This window comes from Corvus brachyrhynchos, unplaced genomic scaffold (genome assembly GCF_000691975.1).
Source record: "Corvus brachyrhynchos isolate BGI_N302 unplaced genomic scaffold, ASM69197v1 scaffold87, whole genome shotgun sequence".
Lineage (NCBI taxonomy): Eukaryota > Metazoa > Chordata > Aves > Passeriformes > Corvidae > Corvus > Corvus brachyrhynchos.
This window is the reverse complement of record NW_008239767.1, coordinates 5,703,554-5,722,476: the sequence shown is the minus strand read 5'-3', so window position 1 is coordinate 5,722,476 and position 18,923 is coordinate 5,703,554. Positions and strand designations below refer to the sequence as shown.

At 43.3% G+C, this 18,923-nt stretch overlaps 1 long non-coding RNA gene across 1 annotated transcript; it reads right to left on the bottom strand.

Annotated features, from left to right (window-relative positions):
• Positions 1 to 2,182: 2,182 nt before the first annotated feature.
• LOC108448807 lies at positions 2,183 to 16,926 on the bottom strand. Its single transcript, XR_001864833.1, has 5 exons — positions 16,827 to 16,926; positions 16,372 to 16,547; positions 9,210 to 9,324; positions 5,919 to 6,010; positions 2,183 to 2,400 (listed from the first exon to the last, which is right to left on the bottom strand). It is a non-coding gene; the product is annotated as an uncharacterized LOC108448807 (long non-coding RNA).
• Between the last annotated feature and the right edge of the window lie 1,997 nt (positions 16,927 to 18,923).

The window sequence follows — 18,923 nt, the reverse complement described above, 5'->3', positions numbered from 1 at the left end:
GTGCTTTAAACTAAGTAGCTAAAAATTTGAGATACCCTAAAGGATACAGGAGGCTTGTGCCTGCATAAATCCACATAGTTTGTCAGTACTCCCCTTCTGACTTGCATAAAGACATCCACGCACTTGAGAACCATTTCTTTTTACAGATGGATGGAGAGGAGCACATCATAGAATCACAGAATCATTAAGGTTGGAAACAACCTGGTGGACGACAGCACCAGCGATGCCCTTGTGGCCAAGAAGGCACGTGGTGTCCTGGGGTGCATTAGAAAAAGTATTGCAGGTTTAGGGAAGTGATTCTTCCTCTGTACTCAGTCCTGAAGAGGCCACATCTGGAGTGCTGTGTCCAGTTCTGGGCTCCTAGTACAAAAGAGACCTGGAGCTCCTGGAGCAGGTCCAGTGGAGGGCAATGAAGATGATGATGGGACTGGAGCATCTCTCTTACGAGGAAAGGCTGAGGGAGCTGGGCCTGTTTATCTTGGCAAAGAGGTGGCTAAGAATGGATCTCATCACTGTCTATCAGTATGTGAGGGAGGGTGTCAGAGGATGTTTCCAGGCTCTTCTTGGTGGTGCCAAGCAATAGGGCAGGAGGCAATGGGCAGAAACTGATGCACAGGAAGTTCCACCTGAACATGAGGAAGAGCTTCCTTAACTGTGTAGGTGGACATGCACTAGAACAGATTGCCCAGAGAAATTGTGGAGTCTTCTCCACTGGAGACACTCAAAAGATGTTTGGACACAATCATGAGTAGCATGGTCTAGGAGACCTTTGGAGGTTGGCCCAGGTGACCCACTGTTGTACCTTCCAACCTTACCTGTTCTGAGAATCCGCTAGCACTGATGTGCAGCCTGGTGGAAATGCAATGGTCGTCTCTTTTCCTGGTCATGCTTTTCCCTCACACTGATACTGAACAGGAAAAGCAATAGAGCAACTATATATAGACTGCTCTCCTGTGGTAATTAGGCAAAGGACCAAGTGGTGACTTGCATTCAAATAACCTATGGGCTTATTAGCATGTGCAATGGAACAAAGTCTTAGTTTATAGCAGAAAATTAGAAAAAAATTCCTAGCTATAGGCATCTTGAAGATTATATAATCTTTATATTTTCTCTGTTCAGAGGGTGGTGAGGCACTGGAGAAGATTGCCCAGAGAAGTTGTGGGTGCCCCATTCCTGGCAGTGTTCAAGGCCAGGCTGGATGGAGCTCTGAACAACCTGGTCTAGTGAAAGGTGTCCCTGCCTGTGGCAAGGGGGTTGCATCTTGATGATCTTTAAAGTCTTTTCCAACCCAAACCATTCTATGATGAGGTGGATATGCCTAAGAGCTCTGTCTGGCTCTATTCCTCTGCTTTCTCAGAGTAGCAGTGTGGACTTCACAACTGTGGCCACCTTTGAGTGATGTGCAAAGCCACATGACTGACCTGGTAGCTCCTGCAGTGTGAAAAGAGGGGTGGCCAAAAAGGTGCTTAAGAAAAGGAGGTGAGCCCTTCATACAGCTTTGCTGCTGTATCTACACAGTAGGTGCTTTAGACTACTCAGACGCCCTTCCAAAAACAGGCAAAGTTACAAAGATTAGGCTAAAGGAAGGAATGAATCATCCTATCATTTGGGGATATCCGTATTTGCCAAGCCACCACTGTGGAAGTATTCCTGTGAGCATTTTTGTTCCCCAAGGTCCCAGGGGAGCCTGTCTATGCCTGTCACTGGAGGTGTCCCTGTACAGATGTCTCCAAAAAGTTAAACCTGGTATGTACGAATCAGATTCTTATTCGAGTTTCTTACATGACCTTCATCATCAGCAAAGTGGTTGGGCACTGCTGGGAATTGTTCATGAGGTAGGAGATGCTGCCAATTCAGCTCATCCTCTGAGGGCTGCCTGGGGCTGCGGGGCTGCTGGGAAGAAGCTGCTTCTGAAAGGAAAGTAAGTGCTCGGATGCGACCTCAGAAGAGGAGTCAGTGCCAGGAGCCGTTTTGGTCAGTGCAGCTGGGCTTTGCACCAGAGCGCAGTGCCATGGCTGAGGTTACAGGGCTGGTGGTGAGAAGCAGGGCTGCTGCTTTTCATCAGCAGCCTTTAGCCACTGCTCCAAGTGTCCCTGAGTTCTGGCAGACACCAAAACTGCTGTGAAGTGTGAGATTTACAGTGATGATTTTACGCTTATCCAAAACCCTCGTTCCAAAGAGATGGCTGAGGAGGGATTTGGTTTGTTTTTTGGGGGGAAGAAAAAAAAAATTGGGGTGAGAGTCATTGAGTGCGCTGTATCCCACATCTCAGGATCCGGGAAGTATGCCTGTAGCCTTGGCACAAGCCCTTCTCTGAGTGTGCTGCCAAAGGAGCCATGTGGTGAAACAAGTGGTGAAGACTTTCATGGTTTCTTCCCTAAGTGCTCTGAGTTCTCAGACCTGAAAGGAAAAAGAGGAAAAAGCCTTAACAATGCAGCTGGGGAGTTTAATGTATCTGGCTTTTGATAATTTTGCGTATTCTGCCATGATCCCCTCAAAAAGTGCTAGAGGTCAAACTGAGTTTTCCATCTCAGCTGCTTTAATTCAGTGGGTTTAGGACTATGTAACCTGCACCTCCTGGGCAAACCTCAGTCTTCACCTGGCCTTCACAGCTGAATTTCCCCTCCATAAAGCAGAACTTTTTATCCAAATATTCCTGGAGCAGGACCTCAGGTAAAGAACTTGATTTCTTTTTAATAAAATCCTATTGTGATAAATCACAAAAGGTGCAAAAAGTGATGAACATTAAGAATCTAACTTGGTTTTAATTGTCTGAAAACTCAGATTTTGGTGATTTTTTTCCTTCCGGTGCCCAGTCTCAGAGCGAGAAAATATGCAAATATAACCAGTTGCACACAGCTTTTCTGTACTCTATCCAGCTCCTGCAAGTTTAGTCTCTGTCAGTGAGGTTCAGTGGGGGGTGTGGAGCACAAGTCTTATGAGGAGCAGCTGTCGGAACTGGGGTTGTTTAGCCTGGAGAAAAGGAGGCTCATGGGGAACCTTATCGTTCTCTACAACTTGCTGAAAAGGAGGGTGTAGCCAGGTAGGGTTCAGCCTCTTCTCCCATGTAATAAGAGGAAACTCCCTCAAGTTTTGCCAGGAGAGGCTTAGATTGGAAATTTCTTCACCAAAAGGGTTGTCAAGCATTAGAACAGGCTGCTCAGAGAAGTGGCTGAGTCCCCATCCCTGGAGGTATTTAAAAGCATGTGGTGCTTAGGGACATGGCTTAATGTTGGATTTGGCAGTGCTGGGTTAATGATTGGTCTTGATCTTTGACATCTTTTCCAATTTAAGTGATTCTATGATTCTGTGATTCTATGTACAGAGTTTAGATAGTTGCAAAAGAAAGTAATAAATATAATTTTAGAGAAGATGGTTCTGGGGAGGTTTAGCCCTTACTTGATTTATTTGGGGGCAGATTTCATAACAAGTGAGCCATTTTCAGAAGATCTTTATCAGGGAGAACATCAAATTGATGGCAGAACAGCACATGCAAGAGTAAGAAGAGGGTATGTTCTTCCCCATTTCACAGGAAAGTCTCATCAATATCACAGCAGCAGCTGCAATGACAAAGTCTCTTATGAATGTTATATAGTGATCAGTAACTTGCTGCTTAATGTTTGTTCTTTTCTGTTGGCTTCTTGCACCACAAGACAGCATTTCTCACAATTTCTTATTCCCTCCCCACCAAAGAAAACATAATAGAATAAATTGAACCTGTTAATTAATTAATACTAGTAAACACTAATTAAACTAATAAATTAAATCTATTAATTAATATTTAAGAAATATTACTTTTGAAACACTTGGTAAAACAAAAGAACTGTCCATACTAGCAGTGCAATACCATATTATCTGTAGCAGCCCTTTGTTAGCCAGTGCTGCTGTGTCCCAAGAGCCCTATTTGCTTGCAGGATGGATGAGCCAAATGGTTTTAAGTGTGCTTAAAAGAAGTTTAAAAGTGCTGACTTCTTATGTTCTGGTTCAGTGTCCCTCCTGCTGTGTAATGGACAACTGTGCAGTAGCTCTAAAATACGCCTTAAATACAGAAGCATTCAGGCGAGGCATTTATTCATCTGTATTCAAGCCACCACAGCAGCACACTACATTTTGAAGTTTTTGCAAGATCATCACAACAGATTTCTCAAATCTCAATGCTATTGACTCGATCGTCTGCTCTGTGGTCCAGCCTGAGCACGTCAAGAGAAGAAAAGTGGCCGCCTCCTTGAGCTAGTCAAAAATTGAATGCAACATCAGTGTTATTGTAGTCAGTTGCATAAAATATTGCTGTACAGTACAGCAATGAATTGCAGGCGATGCTGTTCCCTTATTAACTTGGCATAAATTCAAATCCCTTAAGAATTAGATGATGAACACTAAGCACTTTGAGCCCTCCTGAACATTTATGATTTAGTGGCTGGTATTTACTTGGACTGATATTCCCCATGGTATCAGCTGAGATCTGATCGTTGTTCTGTGAGTGATGATAACACACTAATGCCAGCTCCCCTTTCTTTCACGCACAGCAGAGGTCAAAAATTTTCAACACGACTGTAAGCTGTGACTCTGGGGATCTTTTTAGCTTTGGTCTGAAGAGATGTGGGAAAGAAAACTACAGTTTCTCTTTACTTACAAGAGCTGAGGGGGATTCTCAGGTTTGGAAAGCCTACTTCAGTGTATCAGGGCAGCAGTGAATGAAAGATGTTCCTGCTGCTGCGAGCTTAAAGATACACAGCCTCCTTCATAACAAGGATCAGATTGTAGAGGGATGGTGCTGTCTCTACTCGGTGGCTATTCTTCCCGTACCAACCATTTTCCCAGAGCTCAGCCTTGGAGAAGGTAGCTGGAGGGCTGGTAGAAATATTCACAAAGACACTTCCTCCCACTTGCTTCACAGGCAAGGGAGACACGTATTCCTCCACAGTAAATCAAGCTGTGAGCCTAATTCAGGGTCCTGAAATGGATGGTGCAGAACACAGGTCTCTCTGCCTTACAAGTGAGGCTACACAGGTGGATACAGGAGAGGTTACTCTCAGATGCCTTTAGCATTTGTGAATACCACAAGGACTCCCCAGTCATCAGCATCTTCCAGTGTGGAAAATCAGAGATGATACCTACACTCATTTTGACCCATCTGTTTTGTTTCTGCTGCTGAACTCTAAAATCTTTTAATAGCCAAGTATATAATTGACCAGCACTTCTCATACTATGAGTGCATAGCATAACTTGCCCTGTTATTTGGACCAAGGCTAATGTTTAATGTATAATAGCCACTTTTATTTAATTACCCCTAGAATTAGTATTATCAAGGGCAGCACAGGCCATGTGTAACCTTTGTGTGTCTGCAGACAGGCTGCAGGAGGACCTGTGACACACAGAGGAGTCTCGGAGCCACCACAACTCTTTGCCTCAGAGAGCAGCAGGGTTGTTAACTCGTGGCAGTGATTTTGCAAGGTTTATGCCTACAATCCAGGCTAACATCTCTAATTCATTCTGTGATTGCCACTCAGCAGACAAATTATTGGCGTGAGTCATTGTCAACTCCTACTAAATAAACCAGTGAACTAGAGATGAAAGGCTCTGTGTCCAAGTTGTTTTCATTAATTGCACTGTGGGGCAAGGGTAGATTTAATTTCAAGGATGGGAATATTAACCTCAATTCCTTTTCCTTAATTGAGTGTGGAGAAACAAGAGGCGTAAGCAAGGGAAGCAGAGAACAAGGACATGGGTCATTAGCACTGTCATCTGGTCTCACAGGCAGCAGCGCCTTGTAAAAAATGTCATTGCAGCAACCAGGAGGCAAAAGCTTGTTTGGCAATGCACAGAGTATAAGTAATAAGGAAATTTATATTGGTGATTGAATTTTTGTCATTTAGATGTACAAGTCTCAGCACAGGCTTATAACAATAAACAGGTACCTAGATCCCATCTTGCAATTATTCATAGGGTAAAGACACCAGCGAAGTCCCGCAGAACCATCTCCATGGGTGATGCTGGCTCCATGCGAAGCCTTTAAGGGGAAAAGAAGTGGTCATTAGGCCTACTTTTATTACAGATATGTAACATTTGCAGAGCATTTCTCACCTGAAGACTTCAAATCACTTTCCAAAAAACCATGATTACAGGAAAATAAAGGCCCAAGGGAGCACAGCTGACCTTCCAGAAGGGAATAAGTATTTGGGAATAAGTTTCATGTTTCCTGTTGTCATTCCAATAATGTACGTGGTGGGCTCCAGTGATTCTGTCACTGAATAATTATCAGTTAAGCAGCACAGTTCAGGAGAGGTTCCTGGATCTAGCCAAGCTAGATCCAGGAAAAATTCTTTTAGTTAGCAAGAATTGGGTATTTTTTTAATTACTCACCTATTTGAGTTGATTAAGCTGATGCAAATGGAAATAAACCAATTACATACCAGGTCAGCTGTTGTTGTGAAAGTGGGATAGCAGTGAATGAACGGGTACATCTTTTGGATATGCATAGCAGGGCAATGAATTTACACCTCAGTATGAGATAAGGTGTCTCCTACATATAAAAGGCTTTAATAAAAGACCATGAATTTTGGGCTTGCTACAAACTAGCTGACTGTGCCTAATCTTGTTCAGGATCATAACTGTTAATGAAATAAAAAACCTAAGAGACAGCTTTCTGGTAATGCCTCAATGAACTTTATAGTTCAAGGACAGAGTAAAATATTCTAAACCAAACACATTGTTACTTGTTAAAAATCCTGCAAAACAATTTTAAAGTTAAGGTATCATTTTTTGTTGATAGAAGATGTTAACAGAGATCTATTTATGTTATACAGTTCATGATCGTTGGTTGGTACAAGTGACTGTACTTAATTATATTTAAATGCTGTGCAGTTAGGAAAGAATGTGCCTAAAGCTCTATCTCCACATGCAGTGCTCATAAGAAGAAAGAATTTCTCACCAAGCTCAAATTCTTTCTTCTCTGCTATTTAGAACACATGAAATATAACATCATCTTTCTTTTACAAATCTAGCAGTGATTGCAAAGCTGTAAATAAAAATGCAATTCTTTCTTGTGATGCCCATGAGTGAGCAAACCAAAATTCAATAAGCAAATGTCTCACTTACATCTGCAGAAAACCTTTAGGGCTCTACAGAACAGTAAATTGTGGGAGTCTCTTGACTTAGCTCAGTTACACTGGGCTTCCTGGAGGCCAATCATTTTGACAGAACTGTGGCCTACTTGGCTTGAGAAACCAGGCCAAACTCCCTTTACTTGGAAAAACGTAAAAATGAAATATTAATGCCAGAGTTTCTTGCAATCATCCAAAGCACACAGGGAATTCAGGAAGGTAGAGCTGGAACCCAGCACACTACGGAATGGCACTGTTCTGTGTTTACTCTCAGTGTATCATTGCTGTTCAGTGAAGATCTGATTTATCATCTCTTGCTGGGAGAGCTGACCTCTCCTGGAAGACATCTCTGTGTCCTGCAGGTTTCTGTGAGTGCTCATCTTGGGGTTCTGTTATCCATCCTTGGGACTCCTGGCCAGGGAGCCAGCCAAGGCTGATGCCTATCCAGTGGAGCATGCCCGCCACTTGTGCCACCTATACCCTAATCCGTGACTGAAAGGATCAGACAATTTTTTGATCAATGTCTTCTTCATGCCCAGCTCTGCTTTCTTTTTCCCGTATTCTTCATGTTCTATTTCCTCATATTCTTCGCTGAAGCTTAGCTGAGGACAGAGGCCTTACATCATCCTCTACCTGTAATCTCTGTAAGACTGGATATGGGCACACATGAGTTTTAAACTACCTAATCATTGACCTTATTTGCCAATAGATAGAAATAAATATATGATGGACACACATTAGCCTCTCAATTCAGGCAAAGTGAAAAAGAAAAATGTGCTATTCCTTTTTAATTGAGCCCACTAGTAGACAAAAGCAGTACTTTTTCACTATGTAACTGATCATAAGTGCAAGTAGTTTTTCTGCAAAATTTCTCGGTGTCAGCTTTGCAGGAGCCAAGACGCAGCATTTACGCTGGATCTGCAAGAAATTGCAATAAATTTGAAAAAATTAATTAAACAATACTGAGACTGCCAGCAGGGGCTAAATTACATCATGCTATAACCTGGATTTCCTGGAGATGAGAGACTTCTCCTGAAGGAGGGGTGAGCAGCAGGAGAAAGCCCTTTTTCTGAGCTATACTGCTCACAGAGCCCTTCAAACCATGGCATTCTGCTCTGTAACTGTGATGAGACCCTGAGTAATGACCTGTGGATGGAGAAATTATGCCAAATAGCCCTCATAATCTCTTTTGTGCAAGGCAGTTTTTTTCCCTTGCATTAACATGCCAGAGCACTGAGGCCTTCATACTTACTAAGACTTTTTGTCTTGCCATTTCCCACAGAGCAGTGAATTTTGTACTACTGAAAGCTGTGATTATGCAAAAATATGGCCTTTTTTTCCCCCCCCTTGCCCCTGGAGGAATGTCACTGCTCTGCAAAGAGAACCCGGCAGGCTTGGTAACTTAAAAATTTGATTGCCAATGAGCAAGTCTTCAGTTGTGTGCACATTTCATTTCAACGCAGTGGCCTGGGAACATTCTCAAGCTAATTAAAATACACTAAGTAGTCAGCTGGTGGTGCTGAAAGCTGCTTTACTGCTTGGAAATGGGAATTGCAGTGGTTTCCTCCTTATGGTCTGGAATTGTTGGGAAGGAGCGTCACGTGGAGCCTGTTCAATGCACAAAACCTCTTTAATGGGTGCAAAATGGTTTTGGGGTTTTTTGTGTCTGAAATCAGACATTGCTAATAATGTAAGAGCAAGGAAAAATGTGCTCTTGGGGAGAGGCCGGACTTTGCCGCTACTACAAAGAGCCTACTTAAAATCTAGTCTGACCTTGATTGCAACTGGACAGGCTTGAACTCAAAAAAAAGTTGGATTATAGCCATTAAGAAGCAGTAATCTCAGAGGTATCTGAAATTAACCTGTATTTATTTTAATAAATACCTTGTGTGTTTCTTTTGGTTTAGAATTTTCCACATTTAAAAAACCCAAACCACAGTACAGTACCAAAGTCACAAAGATGAATCACTAGAGTAGCCTTTGAAATGATCAGAGGATGCTTGCAGTATTTGCAGCAGCTGGCAAAGAGCAAAAGAACAAGTGCAGGGCTCTCCTCCTCCATCGTAAGCCCTGGTGTAAGCCTCCATATCCGTAGTGGCTGCTTACCTTTAACCCTGGAAAGTTCAAAAAGCGCTTGCTGAAGTCCAGCTTCTGTTTCAGCAGTGGGCAGGGCTCTTTAGAAGGCAGACGTGGGGCTTTTGCACCATTCTCATCCTGTTACCTGGCATAAAAGATGCAGATGAATCACTTGGAGGTGAACCATCTCTGCATTTAACTACATGCTCCCTCTGACTATCTTTTTGCAGCACTGCAACCTCTTTAAACTTACCAGAGATTTATTGGAGCATGATAGAGAGAAAAATGAGGTGTGTTTTTGCATTTCCTTCTGCCAGATGAGCACAAAGTCTTACAGTCACCTACAGAAACTGGAAGGGCGGAAAAGTGAATTTTCCTTTTCTCATTGCAATTTAAAGAAAGTATATGGAAACTATTTTGGTGGATCTGCAATCTGTATCTTATTTAAAATTAAAATTGTCCATTGAATAAATTTCCATTTACTCTAGCAGAGCTCTGGTGATTTACATCAGTTAAGAATCAGTTCATCATTTCCTTTAAAGCTACTTATATCATTCTGTGGTTATGAGCACTCTACAGAGCATTTAGGCTGCATTTTTAAAAAGTAGAAACCCTCAGCAAGCTTCCTCTTGCAAATACAAGTTTGAAGTGATATTTCACCATGAAAACATGGTTAATTTTCCTCTTCCAGAGATTTTAGTGAGGTTTAGATCTATTTTAGATACAGTGATCTGTTTAATAACATGAAAATGTTTCATCCTGTTGGTCTCTGTGTCAGTGTTTTCTTTATATTATGTTTTAGAAAAAAGTATTATGACAAACCTTTCTATTTAAACTCAGCATGTTAAACAAGGCTTTCCTGAAGTTCTGATGTAACATCAATTATTTAATAAGCTTGGAGCTTACAACTTAGCTAAAGGTTATCATCTATAATAGATACATCTGCTTGTGTTTTCCTCAAAGGCGTGCATTTTGACCTTTTTTCTATACAAAAGACTAAACTGTTTCTGTGTCTGTACAAACCACGATGACACCGTGGTTTTCCCTCTAGAGTCTGCACTGCTTGCTTTACATGATTTTGAATTTAAAAAAAAAAAAATTGCAGCAAGTTTATGCCAGAAAATAAATGCAAACACTGCTGTATTCTCTTGAACATCATTGAACTATGATGTAAAGCTTTATATTAAAACCAATTTTGCACACTGTCAGACTGCACCACTCTACATTCTTCAGCACAATGTTCCTGTCAGAGCAATTAAACTTTTCTAGCAAATGAGACCACTTCTAATGAGACAAAACTTTCTCAAAGAACCAGATGACGTGGGGATCTGGCCTCCATGCTCAACAGAGTGTTTGGCACCCTGAAACCTACATTTCACTGAAGCCATTGGGACTTGCATTCCTAAAAGATCAAGTTGCTTTTGAAGATGAGTGCCATTGGCCAAACCATTTTTATCTGGAATAACAGTCCCATTAAAAAAAATCAGGTCTTTTGGCAAATGTATCAGCAAGCCAGGGCCACATTATTATTACTTCTTCTGTGGTCATTGGTGCCCCTGGACTTGGGGTGACACAGACCACAGAAATTTGTCACCTAACTTTCCAGATACAAGAGTGGGAATTGCTGAAAGTGGTCCAGTGATCCCACAGCCAGGCACTGGGAATGGGCCCCAATCGCCATCAGTGGCCAGAGGGATCAATCGTCCAAGTGCATACATTTATTCTTTTTAAATGGGACAAAGGCTCTTAAATCATTGGATGTATGTAAAATTTTTTTGCCTGGTCCTACCAGAATTACAATTTCAAAGACATATAGAGGAGTTTTATGTCTGTAATGATAACCCAGAGCTGCTTACTTAATTTAGTATTTGAGGATATTTTTAGTCACAACCCACCCCTTTTTCATAACATGAAAAGGAACTTCCCCACTGGGAAGAAAATTTCCTAAACTGGTGCTCAGTGCTGTGCTATTTTGGAGTTAGATTTTGCATGTGGTCAGCTGAGATGTTTCTCTGGTTTACTCCAAAAGGAAGAAATAGCCAAGGCTTCGTGGAAGAATTCTCTTTGTTCCTTCCATGCACCTATACTGAAGCACGTAGGAAACATTAGTCAATCTATTATTTTTAAAGAAAGATTGTTTAAACCATATTGCCTGGAAGCACTTTAGCTCTAGACTACTGGAAAATGTTTTCTAGAACCTCTTACTCACTTAGAATCATTTAATTTTTCGAAATCTAGTCCATTTTCAAGTAATTTTCTACAACAAATGGGACCAGCTCAATCTGTTCTTCACATTTTGGTAATTTAAAAGGACATAACTGAATTTTATTTTAATGGTAATTGCAAACTCATGCAGAAAATGTAAATGCACCCTTCCCGATTAGCTTGCAGCATAAACCACGGCTTCTATTAATGTATTCCAATTTGTAATTCTTTGCACAGTATGAGATTTGAAAGCTGTGATTAAAATTAATTAGGTTAAGTAAAGTTTATCCCCCCTGAGCACTGCTATTTGAAGAAAGAAATAGTAAAACACTAGCTGCATCTGGCACCACAGGAGGCTAAAACATCACGAGGCGTAGCAGCGTTGCTTTTTCAGAAGAGTTGCTTATGCTGCTTTTCTTGGCGAACCTTAAGCACAGTGTTTCCTCCTCTAAAAGCCAATTTGGAGCTGTTGAGTTGCACTTTGCCTCTTTAAATGCTCTGGAGCTACAACATCTGTATGAGCATCTGACAAACCAATTTTTTTAATACAGTGGTTTATGCTAATTTGCAAGTGTCATCATCCCTACCAAGCTATCTAGGCATTAGAGTGCCACCCCATTGCCATGGGAAACAAGCCTCACAAATTTAAGATGCAGTAGAAATGTTGTCCTGAAGGAGGTCCCAAAGTTTCTGCTTGCTGGTGTGTTTGGTTGTTCTTGGAGGTGTTTTTGCCAAATCCCTTTTAATGTATTTTCTTCCAGAGAAAAAGTATTTGGGTAAAAAGGACCATAAGTGTTGGGAACATTGAGCTTTCTGTGATGGAAAGACCTTTTTGAAAGAAAAGACAGTCATACCTGATCCTCCCATTCTGGTCCAGAGACAAGGACACTGGTTGGAAACACTGTGTAACTTGTCTGTGTGCACCATTTTATACCTAATTTGCAAGTGTCATCATCCCTACCAAGCTAGCTAGGCATTAGAGTGCCACCCCATTGCCATGGGAAACAAGCCTCACAAATTTAAGATGCAGTAGAAATGTCCTGAAGGAGGTCCCAAAGTTTCTGCTTGCTGGTGTGTTTGGTTGTTCTTGGAGGTGTTTTTGCCAAATCCCTTTTAATGTATTTTCTTCCAGAGAAAAAGTATTTGGGTAAAAAGGACCATAAGTGTTGGGAACATTGAGCTTTCTGTGATGGAAAGACCTTTTTGAAAGAAAAGACAGTCATACCTGATCCTCCCATTCTGGTCCAGAGACAAGGACACTGGTTGGAAACACTGTGTAACTTGTCTGTGTGCACCATTTTATACTCTGATTTTTCTCACTCTCGAAGTAGCAGCCAATACCTCAAAATCTGGTCTTTTGCCATTCTCTATTCCTTCAGAGCAACTCATTAACTAATTGAGCAATCCTTCATCAGGTGAAGCCTTTTGCAATCAGCATCTGTCACAGCCAAAATCCTGTATTAGTTACTGGGTATTGAATATGCTTGACCTAATAACCAGGTCCGTGCCAGAAGCAGGAAGGTATTTTTGGAGACTGATGCCATTGGTGACTCAAGATGAAGCCTTCATGCCTCTCTGATGAAGACAGGCTGTTCCCATCAGGGGAAGGTAAGGGCACTGTGCCAGATGACAACTCCTGAAAATGTTTTGCCCTGCCAGTCAGTGCTCCCTTTGCCTTCTCTTACAGATGGATCTCATTAGAAGCTGTTCCAGTGGAGCACTTCCAGCTCCTGTGAGCCATGCTCCCATGCCTGAAGTCCCTTTGTGTTTGTGTGTTTACCAGGATGCAGCTCAGAAATTCAGTCAGATGGGAGAGTGAGGAATGATAGAAGATGCATCCCTGCAGAGGGAGAAGCACAATGGGCTTAGCCCACAGCACCCACCACACACCCCAGCAGAGAGCAGAGGGGCACATTGGCACAGGGGTGTCTCCCAAGTTAAGCCAGTTCAAAACTGGATAAAAATTTTAGAGGAATTAGAACATTGAAATCTAAAGCCCACTCCAGGTCAGCAGTGAAGTCTGAGAGGAAGCTTTCACATAGCTATCTCTGATTCTGCTGTGGCATCTGATTAGGAAAGAAATGGAAATTAATTTTGCTGTTGTTACTGTTGTTCTAGTCCAATATTAAAAAGGATGGCAATAACAAAAGTTGTGGTGTCTTTCTCACCCAAACAACTTCACTCTCTCACATATTTCATTGCCTGAAGTCAGGCACTGTGCAGAAAACTCAGTCCTGGTGAAAGCCTAAGGCCAAGCTGCCACACATGATGGAAAAGCCACCACAAGCTGGCACCCAAGGAAAAATTGCTTGTTTCTGTTACTTTGATGTGACAGTTGAAAAAGAAGAAATGGGAAATCCTGTTAAAATCAAAATGCATTACACTGCCTTCCTGACAGCAATTTCTGAGCAACAATTTCTTACTCTTTATGGTCTTTCTGGGTTAGAAAGAAAGACCAGAGAATATACAGATGTGTAACCCTTTAGCTATGCAGCTGCCTGAGATGGTGAAAGCACTGCCACTGGGGTGGTAAACAGAAGGGACTGGAAAAAAGACAACTTTGCAATACTGTGTAAAGCCACAGGCTCCACAAGGCGATTCATGGTTTCCCAGGCTCACAAGGAAGCTCTGCAATCCCCAGGTCTATCATTCTTTCAACTCAGGCCAGGGAGTTACACCCAGTAATTTTTGGTGCAGGCCTGTAATTTACCTGAGCTACTGCTCTGTGCTTTAGCCAAAATGGCAGGGGGAATGGAGGGAGTATTGTCAGCCTTGGCACAACAGTAATTCTGTACTGAGGAGACGTCAGGAGGCTGCGGGGCCCATCAGATGCGCTGCCTCTGGGGTGGGTGCGATGGTGAGGCAGCTCAGGAGGGCTGTAGCTGGCCAAGGTCTGCCAGTCCCCTTTGAAGGATCTTCATCCTACTCACCAGTGAGGGTCTTGTTGCACCCTCCTTTCCTTGGGGCTGCTGTCACAGGAACAGAGCAGGTCTGAGTCTGGCATTCAGTCAACAGCAAGGAAGAGACAATACATAAGCCAGAAGCCACTTGACTTGCTAGGGACAAAGTTCTACTTTCATTTTTCAATCCTGCTCCTTCTAGCTGTCCCTTCATCCTTTTTTATCTCCCTGCACTGATTCTTCTCTTCCCACCCTTCTGCTCCTCACCCCCACTCCAGCCAACACAGGATGACCAGCTTGGGTTTGCTGGTTTATTGGAGGAATCTGAGAGCAGGGGGAGGAAAAGACATGGTCATTACAGAAAAAGGAAATAAATAGGACATGATGGCTGGCAGTACTGGAAGCACGTGGGTAAGTGAGCCTGGGAGCTATGCATGATGGTGGATAACAATGGGAAAAGGAGAAGCATTGCATTTACATGGGACTTCAGCAGCTGTGAAAGACTCATAGAAGTGCAAAAAGTGAAAGTTAGCATGGTAAGAGGGGTGTCTGCTCCCTAGCATTAATTTACCCTTTCATTTTAGGGAGCATGAGAACGGCCAGTCTGAGCTATTACAAAGATCTCCCAACCCTTTCAGCCTGTCTTTGAAGGGTGCTTAGAGAAACAGGGCATAGCTGATGAGGTCTTTCCGCTGGCAAAATGTCCTGAGCCTGTGTGAGCAGCTTGTGCTTCCCTTGAGCTGGAGGTTGCAGCATAAATCACCACGTTCCACGAACCTTCATAGCTGCTGAAGTACACAATGAAACCGACTGCAAAGCGTCTTGAAAACCGAGATCTTCCCATACAACACTTACTCTAGAGGGCTCCCTTTTGCCACGTACTTAAAGGAAGAAGGCATAACGTGAAGAACTAGGCAGAAAAGGCTTGCGAGAATAATTTTCCCATTCCTCCACAATATTGTTTCAACAATTACATGCTTCCTGTGAGGAGGATCCCTTCATGCACTCCCAGTGCAGAGCTGGCTTTACAAAGCTAGTTCACAAGTTGCTGAGATGACCACTAACCTGCTGCCTTATCCAGTGCCCATACATGAGCTTCTGCTGTGAGCACTTTAAAATTTTGAGGAATTGTTTGTTTGTTGGGGTTTTTTGCTTAATGCCAGAATGGTGTGTTCTGGGGAAAAGCCCATCCTCCAGATAAGAGATCTGAAGAAAGGACGTGACCAGCTGCCATACGGTAGCAGCGTAAACTCTCGCTGACCTGCATGATGTCATGGTCCCGAAGTGCTGGATTAGAGAGGTTACTCTGCATGTGGGACTTTGCATAAGGAGAGGTTAATATGTTTCTGCTGGCCTGGCAAAAATTCATAACAAATCTGCAATTCTGCTTCAAAGATCACCATAAACAATTCAGTGCTCTCGTTAGTGTCTACACCCTGCAAATGTTTAAACCACAAGAAACCACAAACCGCAAGAAACCTGCGAGCTGAATAAACAGCTGCTGCTCCAGACTCCAAATCAAATTTACAATATTCTGCTAATAGACCTGCATTTGCATTGCAAAAGCAGATTTCATATTGCCAATATCTATGTCACAATTAAAGTATAGCTGAGCTTTTAGGTGTTTAAATGAATTCATGATAATATACTCAAGAAAATTATGGCTTCCATTAAAATAAAGGAAGCTTTAAAATGTCAAAAGATAAAGTGGCACAGGATGTGGATGTATTAACATCTCAGGTAAATGGGACTCATTAGGTACAATATTTCATACTTTACAATATAAGGTATGCACATAAGAAAAAACTCCCTTGGGCTTTTGCAGCACATGAGCTCTCTAAGTCTTCCCCAGTGCTGTTGCCTGAATTGTTTTAACACAGCAGTTCTGTGTATAATACTATCTGTCCTCACACTGAAGAAAACATCCCCCTTAGTGCTCTTGTCCTTGGATTTGCTTTTGTAGGTGCATACAGAGCAAGCAAAGAGGAGCAGCCATCCAGGGCACATCCACACCCTGAGACTGGCCAGAGGAGCCATGTCAGAAGCAGAGTAGGTATGAGGTGATCCTCCTCTCACCTCACAGTTACCTGGGACCTGTGAATCTCCGAAGAAAGAATGAAGAGTCTGAAGCTCCTTGGTGGGTCTTTCTGGCGTGAGTTTCTCTCAGTACTTCCCCAAATGTGTGACACCTTTTCGATAGGCATGTCAGGGAAGGGCTGGTCTCATGGAAGGTGCACAGCCTTGCCAGTGCAGCCCTTGTTTGCTTAGAGGAAAGGAGCAGAGAGCTATTCAGTGAGGAATTGTTTCATCTTCTGGCTGATTCATCATAACAGCTTTGATCAGGCTGATTACATCTACCTTAGTAAATAAAAAGTGCCTGAGACTACTTTCAGAGTCCAACACCCACCCTCTCACAGCACCCAGGTAACCCTGTCCAGCTGTTGCAGTCTGCTAGAAGTACTCCTGGAGTACACCTCAGCACTGAGGAGAGAGTTCTGGTGTGTCAAGACCCTGCTAATTAACCATACAGACTATGACATACCCCTGCTCAGGCCCTGTTCCTCGGCCACTGAAGCTTTGTAGCAGAGCTGTTGTGTCTGACCTTGACAGCAGGAGAGGTTGTAATCCCCACAGCACCTGTGTTAGTCAAAGCTGTGCTTGTGTAAAGGGAAGAGTGCGTCAAACAGGAGAGATGGTAGGTCACAGCAGAGCTCACTGGTTTTCTTAGCAAAACCTGCTGAGCTCTGCAGAAAGGGACAGCAGGAAGTGCCATAGGGGAAGAGAGAAGCTTGGGCCAAAGCAGGAGCTGAAATTCCTGGTCTAGGTCTCAGTGAAGGTGGAGAGACCAGCTAGTGCAAAGACAGATGAAACAGAAGAGGAACATGCACTGGGAAAACTGGGAAAACTCAGCAGCACCCTAATATTTCTGATGTCCACACAACTGGAAAGAGAAAAACACAGCTGGGGAGTAGGTTGAGAGGGGAATAAAGAAACGCCAGGAGCACTGTGAGCAGTTAGGAGCTGGCAGTCTGGAGGTCTGAGGAGAGCTGGGGTGACAGGAGCAGGGAAGTTGGGGTCGCTGGTGAAGCCCTGAGAAGGGTCAGGGGAAGGCTGCCCTGGAAGCAAGGCCAGCAGACAGCCAAGAGGAGAGGCAGGAGTGTGTCCCCTCCATGTCAGGTGGCTGCAGATGGAGGACAGGAGCAGGAGACAGGCAGCTAGGCCACAGGCATGGGGTCACACTGACCTCCCTCTTTCTTTTTGCTGTCTTGTGGGAAGATTTCTTCTACAGGTTTAGTCTATTGAGAGCATTTACTGAGTGATTTTATCAGCAGCCTGGCTGTCAGTGTCCTGCTTAGTGTGTCCACCAGCAGGAGAAGGCACAGCCCATCTCTCACCAAATGCGCTGACACTGTCCCACTGGATGGAGTGTCCCCTGGGAGCATGAGGAGGAGCACAGCCAGAAGCCAGCTCACATACCCTTTAGTAAATCTGTCTGTGTGGATTTCCCTTTCCTTACACATTAAAAGTTCGCATGAAACAGGAACTTGGATCTGAGCTGCCTCCAGCTTTCATCAATTTGAACCACCCTAAATTTTTGCCTTTTCAAAGTTGTCCGCTGCAATTCTGAAATAAAGTGAAGGTCTGAGTCCAGAGCTTCACCTACTTTTTAAAGATTCTCTAACCCAACCTTCACCCTGAAGTCTGGGACTCCCCTGACTTCAGTGTTGATCTTTGCATTGGTCCATCAGACAATACCCTAATAAAAAGTGTCGGCACAAGAAAAACGCTGTAAAGTCGATCTTGGACACAAAGGTTGGTGTTGCAAACGGCCCTACCCTCCCAGCCGTCTTGGGGAGAACTCCATAAGCACAATAGCCGCTAGGTGCCACTATAAGCATGGCTTTATATTTAGAAATAAGATTTTTTTTTAAAAAAACCAAAGTGAACGGTCAAGGTTTGCTAATTGGAAAACAGTGCCTTCAGTTGTAGTGCATTTCCTTTGTACAGGACAGCTTTGCTTTAGAACTGCCATTTCCTGGGCAAATTTTCTGTTACCTCTCTCCATCATGATCACCATCCTCACATACAACATACCAAAATGTACTTGTGTGTAAATGTGAGTACACCTCTGTGTTTTGCCCTTCCTGGGCCATCCTTCTCAGGAACAGCTAAAGTAGAAAATACCTTTGGCATTCTTTCATGCATCTTTCAAAAGCACTCTTCTGGCTTCTGTCAGGGAGACATTCCCGTGTCACCTCAGGCAGAGAAGTGCATTGCAATATCAGCAATGTGCTTTGCTGCACAGCATCATCAGCCCCACGCTCCTGTGCACACTGACCCTGTTTCCTACAGGACAGGAAAGGACCACAGCTTAATCAGCTTTCACCCTTATGGCCCAAAGAGCTCTGCCCATTGCAAAATTGGGAATGGCCCAGGATCCTCTGGGTGAAGGAGCCTTTACATTATGAAGAGCAGCACATCCACACAGAAGGCAGGAGAGGTGGGATACACAGGCACCATGCCAAGACCCCGTCACTCCCCAGCCATTCCACATTGTTGTCCCCTCTAGTACTCTGCAGTGCCATGAGTGAGGCAGCCCTATCCCAAGCTGTGCCTCTCTCCACAGAAAGAGGACTTT